Raw genomic sequence first — 21,714 nt, 5'->3', positions numbered from 1 at the left:
TTCACATCTTTCTTAACCTGCATTCAGGGATTGTAATTCAACATCAGTGTTACTCAGGGTCAAAGAACATGCTGCTTTTTCAGTGAAATCAAGTTGTCTTGTCACCCTGGGTCCCTGAAGACGCTTGAGTATAGTTCCACATTCAAGATCGTAACATGACTAATCTATTTAAATTCCACAGCAGTGAGAGCCAGAAATCCTTCTATAAATCTCCCTCCTCCCGAAAATGTATCCTAAATTGTCTTGTCTTACCCCACCTAACCCAAGATGACGCCAATCTCCCTCTCCAAGATTTTTATTAAAGATTGGTATTACCGAGCGTATCAGGTGTGACAGCAGTGTAGATTGATTACAGTGACTCCCACTTCAGAGTCTATCTTTGAAATTTGTACCCATCTTTTCTCTGCGTTGTGGGCTTCCCTTGTGGCTCAGCTGGTAAAGAATCCACCTGCAATGCGGGAGACCTGGGTTTGATCCCTGGGTTGGGAAGATCCCCTGGAAAAGGGAAAGGCTATCCACTCCAGTATTCTGGCCTGGAGAATTCCATGGAATATACAGTCCATGGGGTTGCAAAGAGTCAGACACGACTGAGCGACTTTCACTTTCACTTTTCTCTGAGTTGTAGCTATGGGTAACTTCCACTACTTGCCTGATAAAAAGTGTTGCTTCTTCCTTTTTTTTTGGCCATGCCCCACGGCATGTGGGATCTTAGTTCCCTAACCAGGGGTTGAACCTGTATCCTCTGCATTAGAAGGTGGATTCGTAACCACTAGACTGCCAACCTCCCCGAAATGTAGCTCCTTAAATCTGTCACAACTCTGCTCAAAACCTCCACAGGCTCCCCATTTTCCCTAGAATAAAGTCCAAATATTGTGTCACCTGGAACCCTAAAAAACCTGGCCCCTGCTTCCATTTTCAGTAGCTTCTTTGTCGAGACAAACCATCCTCCTTTCTAGGTCCTCAATGTTCACTACACCTTCCTGCTTCCTGGCCTTTGCTGTCCTTCACTTGTATCCCTTTTTGACCTATCAAACTGGGGGACACTCTTTCCAAGTCACACCTAAATACTCCTCCCTAGGAATCCTGGCCTGATCACCCCAGCATGAAATAATTACACCTCCTCTGCTCTCCAAAACTGGAGAAGGCAATGGCACCCCACTCCAGTACTCTTGCCTGGAAAATCCCACGGACGGGGGAGCCTGGTAGGCTGCAGTCCATGGGGTCACTGAGAGTTGGACGACTGAGCAACTTCACTTTCACTTTTCACTTTCATGCATTGGAGAAGGAAATGGCAACCCACTCCAGTGTTCTTGCCTGGAGAATCCCAGAGACAGCAGAGCCTGGTGGGCTGCCGTCTATGGGGTCGCACAGAGTCGGACACGACTGAAGCAGCTTAGCAGCAGCAGCAGCAGCAGCTCTCCAAAACTCCAGTGTGCTTGCCTTAACTGTCCCATGTTACAGATAGCGGATACCATGCCCTGGCACCTGCCTTGGGATCAGGTCTGCTCCAAAGAACTCACACCAATGATCTTCTCTTCTCACAACAATCCCATTTGACAGAAGAAGTAACAGAGATCATGCCCAAGGTCATACAGCTGGGAATTGAAACCAAGTGTATTGGACTCCAGGTCTTTTTCTATTACACCAGGCTAGCCCACAGCAGATGGGGCTTTGCCGGTGGCTCAGAGGTAAAGAATCCATCTGCAATACAGGAGACACAGGAAACATGGGTTTGATCCCTGGATTGGTAAGATCCCCTGGAGTAGGGCATGGCAACCTACTCCAGTATTCTTGCCTGGAGAATCCCATGGACAGAGGAGCCTGGTGGGGTCGCAAAGAGTTGGACATGACTGAAGTGACTTAGCATGCACACATGCATCCCACAAGAGATAAAGCCTGGGCACTCTTATTCACACTCATTCATTGAGAAGCATTTGTGTGTATAGATCAGGTCCAGACATGATGCTGAGAGCCTGGTGTGGGACCAGACAAGTGATCTGGTGCTTAGGTAAGAACCAAGGCAACAGGTATGAATTACTGTTTTCAACTATACCAACATATCTCATCTATGAGATTATAAACTTTTCAAATATGTATGTGTGTCCCACAATTCATTTTTTACTATGTGAGTAAGTATTTTTCTCTTTAAAGAAATGGACTTTAGTTCATGTAGATAATCCTTATGCCTTCAGATGCTATCTCCTTTGAGACCATCTAATTCTTATCTTCTTAAAAATACCGGGACTTCCCTGGTGGTGCTGTGACTAAGACTCTGCACTCTCAATGCAGGGAGCCCAGGGTCAGTCCCTGATCAGGGAACTAGATCCCACATGCCTCAGTGAAGATCGAAGATCTGGCTCACTCCAACTAATACCAAATGTTGCCAAATAAATAAATAAATATTTAAAAAATAAATATAGAAACTTAGTTCTGGAGAGGGTAAGCCATCTGCCTAGAGTCACATAATGGAATAGTGGCAGGGGCAAGATGAGCAGATGAGCTTGGGCGTTGGCTAGGTTATTTTCCACCTGTCCACAGTGAAGGTAAAACCCCAAGTCTCTTTGCTACTGCTTAGGCAGGAAAGTTTACGTACTTCCTCTCCCAGAGTTAGTTGTCAACATTTAATTCTGGATTGTTTCCAGGTTGGAGCCTTCAAGTTCAGGTCAGCAGAAGCTTGTGAGTTGCAGTGAGAAATTTCAAATCTGACACTTGCCAGTTCCCATTGAGCTCCGGGTGAGAAATGTCCCTGGCCTCGTCCATTTTTAATGTCACAGTCATCCTAGCGGAAGAGATCACCTCCAGGTAAAGTCATTCAAAACAAAGGTTTGTCATTTTAGTGCCATTCAGCCATGGCAGATCACAGGGCCACTCTGGCTCACCTGACAGGTTCTCGGTTTTCCAGGCACTGGGGCTTGAGACAAAGGCCAGTTTTCCTTGCATGTCTTCCCTGCCCACCCAGTGTGGTCAGACAGATGCCCACGATAACATAGCCGTTGACAGAGTTTCAAAGTGCTCAAACTCGAAGAACACTGGGCTTGCAGTTCTAGTCTAACTGTGAACCACTCAACCTTTCATGGACTACGTTTCTTCATCTTTTTCTTTTTTTGCTTATAAGATGCCCTTTCTATATCATGTAAATTTTTTATGTGTTCTCATTTGTTAATAAGAGGGAAGAAAAGAATCAATACATTCTTCAATTTGCCATTATTCGTATAGTGAATTGCCAGTTTCTACATTTTTTAATTCTAGTTTTAAATTTTATTGGAGTATAGTTGATTTATAATGCTGTGTTAGTTTTAGGTGTGTAGCAAAGTGATTCAGTGATGCATTCACGTGTATTCATTCTTTTTCAGGTGCTTTACCCATGTAGATTATTATAGAATATTGAGTAGAGTTCCCTGTGTTGCATAGTGGGTCCTTGTTGGTCATCTATTTTATATTTAGTGTGTGTGTATGGGGCTTCCCTGGTGGCTCAGAGGTAAAGAATCTGCCCGTAGTGTAAAAGACATAAGAGACATGAGTTCAATCCCTGAGTCCGGAAGATCCTCTGGAGGAGGGCATAGCAACCCACTCCAGTATTCTTGCTTGGAAAATTTCCATGAACAAAGGAACTTGGCAGGCTGTAGTCCATAGGGTTGCAAAGAGTTGGACACGACTTAAGCGACTTAGCATGCACAGTGTGTATATGTTAATCCCAAACTCCGAATTTATCTCTCCCCGCCCACATTCCCCCTTTGATAACCATAAGTTTGTTTTCAAAATCCGTGAATCTGTTTTTTAAAAGTTCATTTGTATCATTTTAAAAAAAATTAAATTCCATATATGAATGATATCATATGATATTTATCTTTTTCTGACTTACATCACTTAGTATGATAATCTCTAGGTCCATCCATGTTGCTGTAAATGGCATTATTTCATTCTTTTTATGGCTGAGTAATATTCCACCATGTATGTATACCACATCTCTGTCTGTTCTTCTGTTGATGGACATTCAGGTTGCTTCCATGTCCTGGCTATTGTAAACAGTGCAACAGTGAACATTGGGGTCATGTATCTTTTTGAATTATGGTTTTCTCTGGGTATATGCCCAGGAGTGGGGTTGCTGTATCATACGGTAATTCTATTTTTAGGTTTTTAAGGAACTTCCATACTGTTCTCCATAGTGCTATACCGATTTACGTTTCCACCAACAGTGTAGGAAGGTTAATAGCACTAAATCATAACTTGACTACATAACTTGACTGAAATAATCACGAAAGCACTTTGTAAACTATAAATCACTATAGTAGCACAAAGTACCAAATCTTCAGGTTGTGTTAGGCAAACGCCTGAATTCCTTTAGAATTCAAAATGCTGGGGAGGTAGGGTGTTTAGTATCCAGAAATGGAGAAAACAGCCTTCTTCTCTGATATCTGTTTAAGTATGTCTCATAGCAGCCAGGAAACATGTCCTTCTTAGAGGGATCTGCTTTTCTTCATTCTCTCAAAGAACAGAGTGAGAGAAAATTATTGTTAGTCAATAAACACCACGTGTTCATTGATTTATTCCTTGAAAGGACATTCATTAGGCACTGAGATGTAGCAGGTAATTCACTGAGCTAAGTGCCAGGAATACAGAGATTAATATCAACATACATGCATAAACATTTAGAAGAAAATCTGGAAGGATGTCTCCCAAAGGTTCCCTCCTGCTCTTTTTCCTTAAGTAAAGTTAATTTCACGTGCTCTCAGTCCTGAGTCAAGGTAACTGCAGGTTGGTTCTGGTATCGCTTCTGTGCTGGCGTCCTCAGGCACCTCCCCTGGAAAAGCCGAGACAAACACAGAACATGACACTAACCAGCAGAAGCATCGTAGCTCTGTCTTCTTGGGAAACCTTTTATCTTTGAGGAAACTTTTCCAAAATGATTGAAGAATTCCCTTCACTTCTGCTTTGTCTGAATTGGGTCACATGTCCATTCTAAATCAGACCAGTGGTTCTCAAAGTGTGCTCCAGGGACCCTGACTCCTATCAGATGGGTCTGTGAGGTCAAACTATGTTCATAATACTACTAAGATTTTTTTTTTGCCTTTTATTCTCATTACCTTACAGGTGTACAGAAAGTACAAAAGATTTATAGATGTGAAACTAATACCTTTTCAGAGTTTTTTCTATTTCTATTTTTTCTTTTTTAAATTGAGATACAGTTGATGTACAATATGTTTCAGGTGTACAACATAGTGATTCAGAATTCTGAAAGGTTATACTCCATTTATAGTTATTATAAAATGTTGGCTATATTCCCTGTGCTGTACAGTATGTACTTGTAGATTATTTTATACATAGTAGTTTGTACCTCCTCATTCCCTGCCCTTATTTTCTCTCTCCCTCCTTCCCCCTCCCCAGTGGTGACCACTATTTTCTTTTCTTTCTGTTTTTTGAAAGTATTTGTTTGGCTGCAGCACATGGGATCTCGCTGCGTCACACAGGATCCTTTGTTGTGTTGCATGGGCCTCATTAGTTGTGATGAGCAGGCTTAGTTCTCCACAGCATGTGGTTCCCCAACCAGGGATTGAACCCACATCCCTTGCATTGCAAGACAGATTCTTAACCACTGGACCACCAGGGATGTCCCCATTATTTTTTTCCTATATCCTTCCTACTTTTTGAGTTTTGATGTAATAGCAAATCAGAGTGTCAACAATTATATAAAAATAATATTGAAGTACCCCTCCCTTTTCTAACCAGCTATCTGTGAGACCACGTTTCATACAGTTTTTTAAGCAGAACAACATATCACAACAGATTGAATGCAGAAGCAGATATGAAAGTTCAGCTGTCGATTAAACCAGACACTAAAAGATTTGCTAAAATGCAAAACAATGCCACATTTCTCACCAAATATTTTTTGTTTTGGAAAATATATTATTTCTCATAAAAAATGTTATGTGTTAACCTACAACAGGTTTATTATTGTTATTCTTATATGGATTAGTAAATATTTGAAATTCTATTTTAACATCTAATACAGTAATGGAAACAGTGACAGACTTTATTTTTGGGGGCTCCAAAATCACTGCAGATGGTGACTGCAGCCATGAAATTAAAAGACGCTTGTTTCTTGGAAGAAAAGCAATGATCAACTTGGATAGCATATTAAAGAGCAGAGACATTACTTTGCCAACAAAGTCCATCTAGTCAAAGCTATGGTTTTTCCAGTAGTCATGTATGGATGTGAGACTTGGGCTATAAAGAAAGCTGAGCGCCAAAGAATTGATGCTTTTAAACTGTGGTGTTGGAGAAGGCTCTTGAGAGTCCCTTGGACTGCAAGGAGATCCAACCAGTCAGTCCTAAAGGAAATCAGTCTTGAATATTCATTGGAAGGACTGATGCTGAAGCTGAAACTCCAATACTTTGGCCACCTGATGTGAAGAGCTGACTGATTTGAAAAGACCCTGATGCTGGGAAAGATTGAAGGCGGGAGGAGAAGGGGACGACAGAGGATGAGATGGTTGGATGGCATCAGCGACTCTATGGACATGAGTTTGAGTAAGCTCTGGGAGTTGATGATGGACAGGGAAGCCAGGTGTGCTGCAGTCCATGAGGTCGCGGGGAGTTGGACATGACTGAGCGACTGAACTGAACAGAACTGAACAGTAAAATTCAGCCATAGCCTATTAAACTGAAGCTCTTTGGGCTTTCAGTAATCTTTATGAGTGTAAAGGGGTTCAGAGACCAAAAAGTTTGAACAAGACTAGATATGTCACTGGTCAGGTGTGGGGTGAGGTAGATACCAAACTTTGGCAGGAGGGAAGATATAGGAAAACAGCTATTGGAGAGGAGCCCAGCAAGGCATATAGCCCCTGTTTCTGAATTTTGGAGTTACTGGCTATTGTTATTATTTTTTAAATTTTTGGCCACACCCTGAGGCATGTGGGATCTTAGTTCCCCAACCAGGGGTCAAGCCCGTGTCCCCTACGATGGAAGTGCAGAGTCTTAATCACCGGACCACCAGGGAGACCCGTGGTTTTTGTTATTTTTAATTTGAGTTTCTTTATATATTGAATGAACTTTTTAATATTTATTTTATTTGTTTTTGGCTGTGCTGGATCTTCATGGCTGCTCAGGCTTTTTTGTCTAGTTTTGGCAAGCGGGGGCTACTCTCTAGTTGCGTTGCAGTGACTTCTCTTGTTGTGGAGCATGGGCACTAGGGCACTCAGGCTTCAATAGTTGCAGCTCCCGGGTTCTAGAGCACAGGTTCAATAGTTGTGGCGCATGGGCTTAGTGACTTCACGGCATATGGGATTTCCCTAGACCAGGGATCAAACTGTGTCTCCTGCATTGGCAGGTGGATTCTTCACCACTGAGCCACCAGGGAAGCCCTTGAGTGAACTTTTAAATCAAAATATACTGCTTTTATGAGCAGAAGAAAAATCAGTAAGACAACTTTTACTTTGAAATAAATAAATGAAAACAAGGATGAATAAGATTCCTAGTTACAGAAGCAGAGGAGTAAACCGCTGAGCATGGGCCAGCTTCCAAAATGCCTGGAAGTGCAGAGAAGGGGAGGGAGTGGTGAGCTTGGAGAGGAGGCGGGAAGGGAGGGAGGAATTCTTTTAAATAAGAGAAATGAAAGCAGCATACACCTATGCTGAGGGAAGGATCCAGTGCAGGAAGGGTGGTAGAAGGTAGGAGAGGCAGAGACAACAGATGAAACAAGGTCCCAGAGGAAGGGGCTGCCCAGGAGTAGAGGAGGCAGAGAAAAAGATCTCCTCTGGAGACGGGAGAAAGAGAACAGAGATCTTTCAAGGTGACGTGGAGAGAGTTTGATCCTGTGTCTTTGTGAAGGCACTCATGCCAAAAATGGAGCTGTGAAGAAGCCTGGATGATAACCTGTAAGGGGAGTAAGCAGCCTGAGGCAAGAGTGCCAACTCAAAATTCAGCCGGCACAAGACTCTACTTACTGATCATCCTGCTCGTAGCGCTTGATTGCTTGATATGCTGTGCTGCTGATGTAGACAGACTCATTTCAATCTTTTCCACCCTTGACTTACAAGTTTCTTGGGATTTGGATCTCTGGTAGCTCTGATAGTGAAGAATCTGCCTGCAATGCAGGAGACTTGGGTTCGATCCCTGGGTCGTGAAGAGGCCCTGGAGAAGAGAGTGGCAACTCACCAGAGTATTGTTGCCTGGAGAATTCCATGGGCAGAGGAGCCTGGTGGGCCACAGTCCATGAGGTCGCAAAGAGTCAGACATGACTGAGCGACTAACATTGTCATTGTCAACAGTATCAATTCAAAAAAGGAAAAACAGTAATAATGCTGAGTTTTTCCAGTAGCTCTGAAGCAATATAAAATTTAACCATTTCTTGGAAGGGAATGTAAATATGATTGATAATTTAATACAGGTTTCAGCAAACAAAGGCTGCAAGACAAACCCTGCTTCTCACCTATTTTTGTTGAGCCCAAGTTAAGAATCGGAGAAGGCAATGGCACCCCATTCCAGTACTCTTGCCTGGAAAACCCCATGGACAGAGGAGCCTGGTAGGCTGCAGCCCATGGGGTCGCACAGAGTCGGACATGACTGAAGTGACTTAGCAGCAGCAGCAGCAGCAAGTTAAGAATGGGTTTTATATTTTTATATAGTTGGGGAAAATCAAATGAATATTTTGTGTCAGGTGCAAGTTATATGAAATTCAAATTTCAGTGTCCATAAATAATGGTTCATCAGAACACAGACAATTCAATAGGAACATGCAGATGCAGGTAAAATTAAAAGTAAACTAATTGTAGTGTAAAGAATATTTATTAATATATATTGATGTCTGGGAGAGTTTCCAAAAGAAAGTGCTTTTCACATTTGGAAGAAGATAAAGGCCACAGGTTGGCAGGAAATGGGAAGGTCAAGCCAGGCAAAAGTGTTTGCTGAAAGTTCCCTCTGTGCCAGGGATGCTGTGCGTCATGGACAAAGAGCTTCCCTAGGTGGAGTGACTGGTGTTTGGTGGGCACAGAGGGCGATGCCTTCAACTGAGGTACCTCCTCTGTTTACCCTGCCGTCTGAGTGCATGCGGACGGAGCTGTGAAACACTGCAGACGGAATGCAAGTGAAATATAGGGTCCTGGACCTTACCTGCAGGATACTGCAATCTACCTGGGAGGTGAGATTTACTCAGTGCAAAAAGTTAGTAAAGACTATAGTGTTTGGATCTGATGGTATTTGCAATGGGATAAACTGGGTTAAGTATAAAGAATACCTGAACTAAATAAAGGTCTCCCAGTGCTCTTCCAAATGGTCTCCCAAAATGATGGAGGGAAACTTTTGAATGAACGTTTTGTTTTTTGGCCCTGCTTAACGCTGTTCAGACAGCACAGCTACTCTGAGGCCCAACCCCTGTTTCCAAATATTTTTTTCTCTCTTTGTCTTTACCTCCTTTCTCTCTCCACTCCTCCTTCCAGTCTCCCCTTCATGTCCCTTTTACCGCTTCCTCCCTTTCTTGCTGTTTTCTGGTCCTTTCTCTCTCCTTTTGTCTTGATGAAAGAAGAAAAACATAGCAATGGAATAAAAAATGTTCATTTGTGACAAGAGATTAGTACTAAATGAAAAGACATTCCTTCCCCTTTAAGAAACAAATTTAATTATCTCTAATCTCTAACTACTTGTGTTCCTACTGTTTATGTGGGCATGATTTTGCATAGCTGTTATCATAAAGTCTGTATCAAAGCAATTTTTGCTGAAGGCAGAAATTAGAGACGTACTGCTTTCTCCTGAGTTTTAATGGTCCACTGCTCACTTAACCCCGAGTCAGTGCTACAATAAGAAGTCAGACACTTTCATTGCAATAGGGTGCCAGTGATCTCTATAAAGAAAAAAAATACAAGAAGAAAAAAATTCATCCACTCTCCAATAATGCCATAGGGTAGAATGCTCTCAGGAGTCCCTTGTCCTCCCTGCACGAAACCAACCTGCCAAATTGATAGAGTCCCCATACCTGAATAAAGACCCTCACTCTCTCTTTCCCCTCATCCAGTAGTGTGCCAAAAAATAAGCCTGTTCATGTCAAGACATAGGCTGCTTAAACTTTCATTTTATGTAAGTGCCAATTCGGGAATCTGTGATTAGCTGCCTGCAAAATCACTTAACCCAATTTCGATATTTTTTAGAGAAAATTTGTGCTTAGCCAGCCAAACCTTCCATTGGATGCCAACTTCTAGGGCTACAAGTTTAAGAGACAACAAAACAAAAATAACCCCTGAGTGAACCAGCAGGCACTTTCACTTAAATCTTGAATGAACAATCAGTCTGGGTCTAGGGATTTTCTTATTTAATCTTCATCATAAGTCTGTGGTTGTTGTTGTTTAGTCACTCAGTGGTGTCCCAGTCTTTGTGACCCAATGGACTGAAGCCCACCAGGCTCCTCTGTCCATGAGATTTCCCAGGCAAGAATACTGGAGTGAGTCTCCTGCATTGACAGGTGGGTTTTTTACCACTGAGCCACCTGGGAAACCCAACTCTGTGGTACAGGTAATATAATTATCTCATTTTACAGAGGGGGAAACTAAGGTTTAGTTGCATATCAGAATTACACAAGTGGGTCATGATTCCAGCTGAAGCAGTCTGACTCCTGCCTGAGCAGACTAACTCTTGAGTTTGTATCCTGAACCCTCACATCATGCTGCTTCCTCAGACCTTGTTGGAGAGCCATCTCCTCTGTGAAACACCCCTTACCTACTTGCCTCCCTGCCTACCTTGCATCCTCCCAGAGCATCCTCAAACTTTTTTAGGACCCTCATCGGAGCTCTTATTTGTGCTCTGGCTTCCCAAAGTCAGGGGATATGCTGTTAAAAAAAATTATTTGGCTGTGCTGGGTCTTCTTCGCAGCGCATGGGCTTTCTCTAGTTGCTGAGAGCGTGCTCTCTAGTTGCCCTGAGACATGTGGGATCGTAGTTCCCTGACCAGGGATGAAACACACATCCCCCTGCATTGAAAGGCAGGTTCTTAACTACTGAACCACCAGGGAAGTCCCTGGAGATATGCCATTTTGTTCTTTATAGTCCCAACATGTAGCTCAAGGTATTTTTTTTCAGTTGTTGTTTGTAGGCTGCAGTGGATGGTCTACAAAACACATTCTACTACCATGAAGGGTCTTAGAGCACAAGTGTATGTTCCTCATGGTGCCAACTTGTGTTTTCAAAATTCACTTTCTTTTAGTCATTCTTTATTCCCTCCTTTTGTTAGACTTTGGAACTCTTTTCCCTAATTGCAGCCTCTCTCACAATTGCCCTTCCCTCCTTCATCCATCACATAACATGAATTTATTTTGGACTTTGGTTTAATATGTTTCCCTTGGGAGACTGTGAGATCTTTCCTTTGTTATTCATATTTGTTAGAGACTACAAATTCTAAAACAGAATAAATTTTGTAATATCTTGGAAGGGGACTACCCTGGTGGTCTAGTAGTTAAGAATCCATCTGCCAGTGCAGGAGACACAGATTTGACCCCTGGTCAGGGAAGATCTCAAAAGCCACGGAGCAACTGAGCCCGTGCACCACAACTACTGAGCCGACGCTCTAGAGCCTGCGAACCACGACTACTGAGGTCACGTGCCTAGAGCCTATGCGCTGCAACAAGAGAAGCTACTGCAAGGAGAAGCCCAAGCACCGCAACAAAGGGTGATCCCTGCTCTCTGCAATTAGAAAAAAGCCCACTCGCAGCAACGAAGCCCCAGCACAACCAAGAATAAATAAATTAAATAAACCTTTAAAAAAATCTTGTAAGAGGACCTTAAATCTAGAAGGTGCTTGTTAAATTAACAAATACAATTCTCCCGGCACATCTTTCAACGTAGCTCTGTATGCAATTCAACATTCTGTTACCATTCGTTCATTCATTTATTGAGTAAATGAATAAATGGCTATTACAGACAAAGTCACATGTTATAGGCTGAGAATACAAAGATAAACCTGATAGGTACTTAGCCTTCAGGAAGCATATGTCTGTAAAAAGAAAGAATCTTCCATCAAGAAGAAATGGAGAATGCAATGACCATCCCCAGCAGAACAAATTAGAGAAGACTTCAAGGAGGAAAAGGACTTTGCACAGGCCTTAAGAATTAGTAATATTTAGAAATTTGGCAAAGAAGGAGACAGAAGGGCATTCCAGATGGAGCAAAGAATTTGAGCAAAAGCAAAAAAAGTGGGAAAGCCTGGGCATGTACTTGGAACAGAGAAAAGTTCACTTGCTGGGACATGGAGTGTAGAGAAAGGAAGGATAAGAAGTGGTGATGGGAGTGTTTGTGAATGCCGGGTGATGAGGCAATCCAAAAGGGGCTCAGGACATCAGACCACTGGAAGCCTTCCCCTAACTCGTGTTGCTCATGAGTGCCATCTCTTTACCAACGAATGAAGGCCTCGCAGGACCCTGGGCAACATGGGGTTGGCGGTGTGTGGTTTCTAACACCAGCCATCTCCTAGCAGATACTTCTACCTTGGTGCAGATTTTCACTTCTGGAAAGATAATTCACATCATAACTGTATTTTTAAGTGACTTTTGCACTTAGGTAGCCTGGTGCACACAAGGATTCCATTAACACAATATTAGGAGCTTCTGCAAAAACTTGGGAGGAGACTGCCATCAGGTTCTCCTTCCCACCATCAAATGCTTCCCATCACTCACCTCCACTACAAGATACGAATGAAGCCCAAGGCAGTTTGAGCCGCAGACAGTAGATTCAAGGTATCCAGGGACTTGACCTTCTGTGTTAAAGTTAGAGGCAGTGTTCCAGATACAGGGAGATGGTGCCATAGGAAGTACATATCCAGACAGGAAAGCATTATTATTGCTGTTGAATCATTACCCAGAGCCTGTTGTATGTATCACAGAGCTGGCTGCTATACACAGGAAGCATTCTCTCTGAACCTAAGTAAATTTCTTTGCTTCCCTAGGCTTCAGTTTCCTAATCTGTTATATGGTGATAGAGGGGGAGAGGTTGCCATCGCCCACAGTGCAAGAACATTATGAAGATCTTTAAGGTAGCATATACAAAAGACTTAGCAGTTGCTAACATATAAGGGGTGCTCAATAAATAGTAAAGGATGTATTGCTAAAAATTTAAAGGCACTTATATTTTATTATGGACTTTCCTGGTGGCTCAGTGGTCAAGAACCTGTCTGCCAGGTTTGATCCCTCGCTCGGGAAGATCCCCTGGAGAAGGAAATGGCAACCCATGCCAGTATTCTTGCCTGGGAAATCCCATGGGCAGAGGAGCCTGGCGGACTACCGTCCATGGGATCGCAAAAGAGTTGGACACTACCTAGCAACTAACTAACAGCAACAATACTTTATTATATGTGTGCATTTTTGTATGCATATATCTACAAACATACATATAGATGCATAGTGATTTTTCACAGTATATGATGAGATAGGGAGGGAAACTTCTCAAAGAAATTAATCCCATAGGACAGGAGAGGCATTTGCCTGAGGTCACACATGAGTGGATGGCTTGGGTCAGAACCCAAGGCTCCCTTTTCCTAGGACCAGGCTCTTTTCCACACAGCATGGTACCCAAATGCACTTCAAGACCGTGTATAATTATAAATGAGGATCAGGAAGTGAGCTGAGAGGATTCTAGGACCAGAGAAGGCAGGGAAAGGAAACTATCAGTCCTCCTTCAGTAGCTGTTTTGACAAAGGTGTGTCTAGTTTTGCTGCACCTTATACATAGAGGCTGCTTCATAAGATGTCAGCCATCTTCCTCTCCTCTCTTCCAGGCCTTCTTTAAATTGTGAGTGAGGTTTCTTTAGAGACAGGAGCCATGAACTGAGTTCACTTTTTAGATAAAGGCCAGACTCAGCTGAGGGCAGCGCCTCTGTGTGTTCTTAATGGCTAGGGTGCATCTCATTTCATCTTTGTCTCACCAGCACCCTGCACCTCATGGGCTGTGTATTCTCAGGGCACCCTGAAGAGTGGTCATGGGTTTTAGTTTTAAGTATCAAGGTCCACAGGTCCGGTTATACTGGGATTGGCTAGAGGACAGGAGCCAGGCAACCAGCTCAGAGGATGGGGCAGCAGGCAGGCAAGAAGGAAATGGGTGAAACCAGGCTGATCCAGAGGAGCAGCCAGCAAAGCACAGAGGCCCAGGAGAAGGGAGTGTCTGAGAAGCAGTTAAAAGCAGGGGCGCCCTTGCTCCGGGCCAGAGACCCTGCTGAACTCTCCGGCTGCTCCAGCTGGCTTTCTGCCTTCTTACTTCACATTCTAACATTCTGGTCCAGAAGAATATTAACAGAAAGGCGTGACCTGGATGTCTCAGAGCGCTGAGGCAAATAAACTCAGAAAAAAGAGAGGGCCAGAAATCTTTGGTTAGATAATTTGACTAGGATTACACTGTTACGATAACTGGGAGGGTGCCATAAGGGTGGTGTCATCTGCATATCTGAGGTTATTGATATTTCTCCTGGCAATCTTGATTCTAGCTTGTGCTTCATCCAGTCCAGCATTTCGCATGATGTACTCTGTATATAAGTTAAATAAGCAGGGTGACCATATACAGCCTTGACGTATATATTTCAGACTGGAACCAATCTGTTGTTCCATGTCCAGTTCTAACTGTTGCTTCTTGACCTGCATACAGATTTCTCAGGAGACAGGTCAGGTGGTCTGGTATTCCCATCTCTTGAAGAATTTTCCACAATTTGTTATGATCCACACATTCAAAGGCTTTGGTGTAGTCAATAAAGCAGAAGTAAATGTTTTCCTGGAATCTTTTGCTTTTCTGTTGATCCAGCAGATGTTGGCAATTTGATCTCTGGTTCCTCTGCCTTTTCTAAATCCATCTTGAACATCTGGAAGTTTGTGGTTCATGTACTTTTGAAGCCTGGCTTGAAGAATTTTGAGCATTACTTTGCTAGTGTGTGAGATGAGAGCAATTGTGCAGTAGTTTGAACATTCTTTGGCATTGCCTTTCTTTGGGACTAGAATGAAAACTGACCTTTTCCAGTCCTGTGGCCAATGGTGACTTTTCCAGATTTGCTGGCATATTGAGTGCAGCACTTTAACAGCATCATCTTTTAGAATTTGAAATAGCTCAGTGAGAGACTTTATTTTGGGGGGTTCCAAAATCACTGCAGATGGTGACTGCAACCATGAAATTAAATGACACTTGCTCCTTGGAAGAAAAGCTATGATCAAACTAGACAGCATATTAAAAAGCAGAGACATTACTTTGCCAACAAAGGTCTGTCTAGTAAAAGCTATGGTTTTTCCAGTAGTCATGTATGGATGTGAGAGTTGGGCTATAAAGAAAGCTGAGCGCTGAAGAATTGATGCTTTTGAACTGTGGTGTTGGAGAAGACTCTTGAGAGTCCCTTGGACAGCAAGGAGATCAAACCAGTCAATTCTAAAGGAAATCAGCCCTGAATATTCATTGGAAGGACTGATGCTGAAGCTGAAACTCCAATACTTTGTCCACATGATGCAAAGAACTGACTGACTGGAAAAGACCCTGATTCTGGGAAAGATTGAAGGTGGGAGGAGAAGGGGACGACAGAGGATGAGATGGTTGGATGGCATCAGCGACTCTATGGACATGAGTTTGAGTAGGCCCTGGGAGTTGATGATGGACAGAGAAGCCAGGTGTGCTGCAGTCCATGGGGTTGCAAAGAGTCGTACATGACTGAGTGACTGAACTGAGCTCAACAGGTGGACTAGTTGTCATGGTATTTTTTTTGCAGCAGTCAGTGGATGAAAACAGGTTCCCACCTTGAGTGTGACACAGCGCTGTGGCTCAAGAAGCCATAGAAAAGAACTAAAAATTCCATATCCAGGAGCTAATAAGATTCAAGCTGAAGAAAATCAGGTCATAGACTTGAGGGAGCTTAACTTGAACTTTGAAACTTAGATTTCTTTTTTTCTTTTAGTTAGACTTGTAACAAAAAATATGTAAGAGAAAGTGATGGACAGAGGCCTTCAGACCTTGTGTCTAACTTTCCTCCCTGATGCTGCAGTATGAAGCCCAGATTCTTTTTTTTTTTTATTTTCATTTATTTATGGCTGCTCTGAGTATTCGTTGCTGCTTCCCTGGTGGCTCAGACGGTAGAGTCTGCCTGCAACGCGGGAGACCTGGTTTCAGTCCCCAGGTTGGGAAGATCCCCTGAAGAAGGAAATGGCAACCCACTCCAGTATTCTTGCTTGGGAAATTCCATTGACAAAGGAGCCTGGCATGCTACAGTCCATGGGGTTGCAAAGAGGCGGACACGACTGAGTGATTAATACTTTCACTTTACTTTCTAGGTCTTCGTTGTGCCCGTGGGCTTTCTCTAGTTGCGACAAGCAGAAGCTACTCCTTGTTGCGGTACAAGGGTTTCTCGTTGTGGTGGCCTCTCTTTTGGATCGCTGCTCCACAGCACAGTCTCTAGGTCCACAGGCTCAGTAGTTGTGGCACATGGGCTTTAGTTGCCCCGAGGCATGTGGGATCTTCCTGGACCAGGGATTGAACTGTGTCTCCTGCATTGGCAGGTGGGTTCTTAACCACCAGACCACCAGGAAATTCTGAATGCCAGATTCTAACAGCATCATTGAAAAAAATAATAAGAAGTCAGAGTACTCTTGTGTTTTTTCATGCTAATACCCACCAAATAAGCAGGCAGAATGGAGGTCCCAGAGCCCCAGCAAGTAACCACCTCTGCCTCCAGGGCAGAAAAAGTTAGGGGCTGAAATTAAAGTGTTGTCTTGCTGGCAATAGAAGTGTGAAAAACTGCTGTACCCTTTTCTAGCAACCCCAATAAGCTCATGTATTTTCATTTTGAGGTGTTAAACATTGCCAGAAAGAGGGCTTCCTATGGGTATTTAGGTCAAATGCTAGGATTTCTTTTAACGCTTCAGTGTTCCAGCTGAATTCCAAAGACTCTAAACTGAGATCCTAAAACTGGAATCTTAAAAAAGTCATCACTAATATTGTGGATTTTAGAAAAAAACCCTGATTTTAGAGCTGCAGTGTCTCTGCCCCCCTAAAATGGTCCCTGTGGGAAACTTCCATCACGTTGTGCAGTGGCCTGTCCCTCCCTGCTCTTATCCTGGCTGGCTTCCTGATGGGGGACGATCACCTTTCTTGCCTGGTCACTGCCCAGAAAATTACATCAGGTTGTAAGATAAAGGGAAAGGCATCTCTTCCAAGCTTTTTTATCCAGGCAGGTCTCTGCAGACCATTGGGAAGTCCTAAACCTGGCACTAAAAGACAACTGTCAAAGAAGCCAGACTCAGAAACAGAGTAGAATAGTGGTTGCTAGGAGCTGGAGGGTGGGGGAATAGAGGAGATGTTGGTCGAAGGGGAGAAATTCCAGCGATAAGGTAAGGTTTGGGGATCTAATGCATAGCATGGTGATTGTAATTAGCATTATTATATATTTAAAATTGTTAAAAGAGTAGGTCTTAAATGTTATCACCTCACATAAACACTCAGATCTTAATTATATGAGGGGATGGAAATGTTGATTAACTTTATTGTGGTCATCATTTTGCAATATATATATACCTAATCATCACATTGTACACCTTAAATGTACACTGTTGTATGTCAATATTAGCTCAGTAAAGCCGGAAACAAACACAAGAATTGTAACAAAGTGGATGATGGTAATTCCTGGGGTTTCTTTCTAAGGGTGTTCAGTATAGAGAAGTCACTTAAACTGTAATTAAAATATCAAAGCAAAATGGTTCTAGGAGAACCCCTGGCTTCTAGGGAAATACATTATTAATCACAGGGGCATTTTACCTGGGAAGTGGCTGAGTCTGAAGCGTGATAGGAGGTATGCACGTGTGTGTGCCTGCAGCCTGGTGATGGTGGCAAGGCACAGGAAAGATGTGCAGGCTTTTAACCATCATTTTTAAAAAGTCCTTGAGAATGAATCAGTCTGTCAAGAAATTATAAGCAATCCACTCTTCATCCTGGAAAGATAAGTGAAATCAATTCTCTGTTTCTGCCCTAACACCAACAGTAACTAAACCCTAAGAAGCCTCAGCTCCCAAGAAGGCACAGGAAGGGTCACTCAGACACCAACTAGCTATTTTTGGCGCTTGGTGTGAGGAGTTTGAGTTAAGAAAATTCAGTAGGCTGGCTCATACACAGTTATACACAGAAATCAGTACCTTTCATCTATACAAATAACAAACATCTGATAAAATATCTATTTTATAACAGTTTTTTTAAAAAATAAGGGAATAAACTTAATAATACACAAGATGAATAAAACATTAAAATGCTGAAACTAAACTGACTGGGAAACTGGGTAAGTGAAAAGGCTCACCATGCTCTTTGTCTGTCAGAGCGTTAAGACATTAATTCTTTCTTGCATGTGTGCATGCGTGCTCAGTCTTGTCTGACTCTTGGACTGTATGTGACCCTATCGACTGTAGCTCACCAGGCTCCTCTGTCCATGGACTTTTCCACGCAAGAATGCTGGAGTGGGTTGCCCTTTCCTCCTCCAGGGGATCTTCCCCACCCAGGGATCGAACCTAATGTCTCTTGTGTCTCCTGCATTGGCAGGTGAATTCTTTACCACTGAGCCACCTATATCTATAAATTTAATGCACTGTCATTGAAATACCAAGTTGTTTTTAACCAGTCACACTGATTCTAGGCTTGATATGGAAAATAAATATGCAAGAATATCCTTAAAATGTTTTAAGTGAAATTTAATGGGAGTGCAAACCTTGACAGATACTAAATATATTCTAAAGTTACATTAATATAAATCATGTAATACTCATGCAATGAATAGACAGATCTTGAAATAGAAAAATTTTTTAAGAACCACAAATACATATGGCAAATTGGTATATAATCAAGTTGGAATCACTAATACCCACTGACGTTTACGTAGAGAAAGAGATTATGGAATGGATGGCTTAGGGATGATAAGATAACCATTTAGGGAAACGATTAAGATGAAACCATAACACTAGAATAATCTCCAAATGAGTCAGAGATTTATATGTGAAACATGGGATTGTAAACTTATCAAAAGAAACCTTGGAAAGTTCTTTTATAATCCCAGTAGAGAAAGTCCTTTCTAACTGTGATACAACACTAGAAGCCATAGAAGAAAATAGTGACAAACTCAATAACATCAAATAAAAAATCCAACTGTTAAAAATCATCATAAACAAAGTTAAAAAAAATAACCTAGGGAAAATATTTGCAACTTTTATCTTAGACTAACAAACCAATAACAAAACTGACAGGATATGAACACACAGTTCTGCCAAAACAGTGTACATATATTCTCAAATATGTGAAAAAATGCTTCACCTCAGTAATACTAAAAAAAAAAGACAAGTAAAAACTACAATGAGATACTATCTCCCCTCTTAAAGTTCAAAGTTTTCACAACCCTGCTTTCGTGTTGGCAAGCACTCTCATATATCACTGGCAGGGGTGGAAATTGCTACAGCTCTCCGTAAGGAAAGTAATTCCTCAAAAACTTCAAAAATAATAAACGTGTCTATCTTTTGACCAACCAATTTCACTTCTAGGAATTCATCCTACTTAGTCATACGAAATTATATATGTGTATAGTTACTCACTGCATCATTGCCTATTGTATCAAAAGACTGGAAACCATCTAAATAAATATTAATAAGAGAATAGCTAAATAATTATGGTATATTTATCCAGTGGAATAGTATGTAGCTATAAACAACAGCGAGGGAGCCCTTAAAGCAAGTTGCAAGACAGTGTAGAATAGCCTACTGTTTATTGAAAAACCAAAAAAGAATATATAAATACAGTTGATAGTATACTGGAAGTTATACAAGTTGACTTTGGGGAGGAAAACTGGGTGTCTGGGACAGCAGTAGAAGGTAAAATCTTCATAATATATACTATTAACTTTTTGAATTTGAACCAAGTGGATGTATTGTCTATTTTTAAAAATTAGCAAATACAATGTTAAAAGATTTTACTGGGTATGAAGAATGACAAGACAAAAATGAACAGATGCACCTATAATGCATAAATGTCAATGCACAAACAGACCCAGTATGTGCTGTTAGCCAGCAGATTGTGGAACAAAGTGACTTCAGTGGTGTGATATGATGGAAAGAGCTCGGAATATAGAGCTGCCATTGCATAACTTCTAAAAACGTGATTCTCCTACAAGATAGGGTTGTGATGATTATTAAATAAGATGTGTGTGTGTGTGTCAATTTTCCACACTAAGTCCTATACAAAACGATATAAATATTTAGTATTAGGATGGGGTTGTGTCATCCCAACCTGGCACTTCTTTCAAGTTATATTTTGAGAGTCAGTTCTCTTAACTTCATCAGGGAAAGCGTTCTGGAAAAAATGACCTTGAATAGCAATATAAGGAGAGGAAGAGATGTCATGTGGTTGTCAGGAGGTGGAAGGTTATCCCATACATAAGTGACAGTTTGGACAAAGGCTCAGAGAAAGGAAAGGGTGAGACCATCCCAGGAGACCACAAAACCGCCAGCCTCACAGGCTGACGGGAGATGAGAGCCGACAGGTCCAATGGGCACACGTTGCAACATCATCATAACTCACCTATCCCAAGAAACATCAGGGTGACTTCTATCAACATTTCCCCCAAATGCCTCTAAAAACAGAAGGAAGAAAATAACTCTCTAAATAGGCCACTACAATTGGGACAGTTCTTTAAAACTTTTGTGTTTTCTTCGTAAATTCATGAAAATTTTACATTCTATTCCATCAGGTTCCCAGGATTATTTTAATATTAAGAATAGGGACTTCCCTGGTGGTTCAGTAGTTAAGCCTTTGCCTTTCAATGCAGTTGGGTGTGGGTTCGATCCCTGGTTGGGAAGCTGGGATCCCACATGCCTAAGTGGCCAGAGAACCAAAGCATGAAACAGAAGCAATATTGTAACAAATTCAACAAAGACTTTAAATAAATAAAAGATAGGTCTTAAAAAAAAAAAAAAAGCATCCTGCTTAAAAAGAAGAAGAAGAAGACCACCACCACCCCTGCCCCTAGGAAAAGATCTTTGATAAAACTGATTTACACCAAGATGTTCCATGTTTATTCTATGGTTGAGTATCCTAGTCAAGAGGCTTACGTATCCTAGTCTGAAAACACCATCCTATTAGCACCTTACTGTGATAAGTTTCATTAGTCATGTATGGATGTGTGAGAGTTAGACCATAAAGAAGGTTAACACTGAAGAATTGATGCTTTTGAATTGTGGGGCTGGAGAAGCTTCTTGAGGGTCCCTTGGACAGTAAAGAGATCAAACCAGCCAATCCTAAATGAAATCAACCCTGAATATTCATTAGAAGGACTGATGCTGAAGCTGAAGCTCCAATACTTTGGCCACCTGATGAGAAGAGTCAACTCATTGGAAAAGACCCTGACGCTGGGAAAAACTGAGGGCAAGGGGAGAAGGCGGCGACAGAGATGAGATGGTTAGATAGCATCACTGACTCAATGGACATGAATTTGAGCAAACTTCGGGAGATAGAGAAGGACAGGAAGGCTGGCGTGCTGCAGTCCATGGATTGCAAAGAGCTGGACCCGACTGAGCAACTAAACAACAATGATATGGTTCGTGACATCTCAGGGATAAAGACTACTGCACAGAAGCTTCCACACTTGACTGAGGTCCTCTTGGGCACTTAAGGAACCAGAACTTGGGAAAGGGCCAAGTAGAGGGCCTGCCATAAGCAGAAATTCCACTCCAGCCTTCTCTGCAGGCCTTCCTCTT

At 42.1% G+C, this 21,714-nt stretch overlaps 1 protein-coding gene across 4 annotated transcripts in view; it reads left to right on the top strand.

The window, feature by feature from the left end:
* CLMP (CXADR like cell adhesion molecule) overlaps positions 1-21,714 on the top strand; it is a 193,773-nt gene that overhangs the window by 57,633 nt on the left and 114,426 nt on the right. For 3 of the 4 annotated variants that reach the window (XM_081541405.1, XM_081541409.1, XM_081541402.1), the window contains one exon: positions 2,643-2,802. The exons of the other annotated variant lie outside the window; for it this stretch is intronic. The gene's annotated coding sequence lies outside the window, so the exon portion shown is untranslated. The remainder of the gene's footprint in view (positions 1-2,642; positions 2,803-21,714) is intronic. 4 annotated transcript variants of the gene reach the window in all.

The sequence above is a fragment of the Giraffa tippelskirchi genome, chromosome 11 (genome assembly GCF_054371585.1).
Source record: "Giraffa tippelskirchi isolate mGirTip1 chromosome 11, T2T-mGirTip1v1.2.pri, whole genome shotgun sequence".
NCBI classification, from domain to species: Eukaryota; Metazoa; Chordata; class Mammalia; order Artiodactyla; family Giraffidae; genus Giraffa; species Giraffa tippelskirchi.
This window is presented reverse-complemented; position numbering and strand designations above follow the sequence as displayed.